Below are 1,544 nucleotides of genomic sequence, written 5' to 3' on the forward strand. Positions count from 1 at the left end.
CATAGGAAAAAATATACTTTACAAAATGCTGAAAGTACTGGAGTATCTATCTGCACGTTCCCTGATCCCCTAAGTTTTGTATGGTGACTTAATTTTTCCAAAAACCTAATTTGTGCTTGGAAGTTTGAATTTTATCACTAACAAGAAACACCGTATTTCCCCATGCATAAGATGCACTCTTTTTCGAAAATTTTGAGGTCTAAAAACTGGGTGTGTCGGCCCTGGCCGGTTGGCTCAGCGGGAGAGCGTCAGCCTGGCGTGCGGGGAACCCGGGTTCGATTCCCGGCCAGGGCACATAGGAGAAACGCCCATTTGCTTCTCCACCCCCCCTCCTTCCTCTCTGTCTCTCTCTTCCCCTCCCGCAGCCAAGGCTCCATTGGAGCAAAGATGGCCTGGGCGCTGGGGATGGCTCCTTGGCTTCTGCCCCAGGCGCTAGAGTGGCTCTGGTCGTGGCAGAGCGACCCCCGGAGGGGCAGAGCATCAACCCCCTGGTGGGCAGAGCTTCGCCCCTGGTGGGCGTGCCGGGTGGATCCCGGTCGGGCGCATGCGGGAGTCTGTCTGACTGTCTCTCCCTGTTTCCAGCTTCAGAAAGAAGAAGAAGAAAAAAAAACTGGGTGTGTCTTACACAGTGGTTGTAGATTTTTTTACTTGCATTTCCCGTTTTGCACTTGTTTTTGCGCTCATTGTTGAAGACAGTGATTTGTCATCAGACACAGATGAGGACAGGCTATTCGATGGGAGTTTTGACAGTGATGAGGAGTTGTATGAATTTTATGATGAATAAAACTTGAGTTCATAACTTAATATAATACAATTTTTTTCAAAATTGGGCCCCAGAATAAGGTGTATTTTATACATGGGAGCATCTTATATATGGGGAAATATGGTACTTCTCTCTTTTAAAACCAAGTCTTATACATGGGAGTGTCTTATACATGGGGAAATACGGTATGTCAGGTGTTTTCTTTTTTCTTTTTTTTTTTTTTATTAAATTTAATGCAGTGACATTGATAAATCAGGGTACATATGTTGAGAGAAAATATCTCTAGATTATTTTGCCATTTGATTGTGCTGTATACCCCTCCCGCAAAGTTAAATTGTCTTCTGTCACCTTCTATCTGGTTTTCTTTGTGCCCCTCCCCTCCCCTAACCCCTCTCTCCTTCTTCACCCCCTCCCCCCTCCCCCAACCCCCCCGCCCCTGTTGCCATCACATTCTTGTTCATGTTTCTGAGTCTCGTTTTTATGTCCCTTCTATGTATGGATTCATCTCAGTTTTTTTTCTGATTTACTTATTTCACTCCGTATAATGTTATCAAGGTCCATCCATGTTATTGTAAATGATCCGATGTCATCATTTCTTATGGCTGAGTAGTATTCCATAGTATATATGTACCAAAGTTTTTTAATCCACTCGTCCTCTGACGGACACTTGGGCTGTTTCCAGATCTTCGCTATTGTGAACAATGCTGCCACAAACATGCGGGTGCATTTCTCCTTTTCGAGCCGTTCTATGGTGTCCTTGGAGTATATTCCTAAAAGTGGG

The sequence above is a fragment of the Saccopteryx bilineata genome, chromosome 1 (genome assembly GCF_036850765.1).
Source record: "Saccopteryx bilineata isolate mSacBil1 chromosome 1, mSacBil1_pri_phased_curated, whole genome shotgun sequence".
Lineage (NCBI taxonomy): Eukaryota > Metazoa > Chordata > Mammalia > Chiroptera > Emballonuridae > Saccopteryx > Saccopteryx bilineata.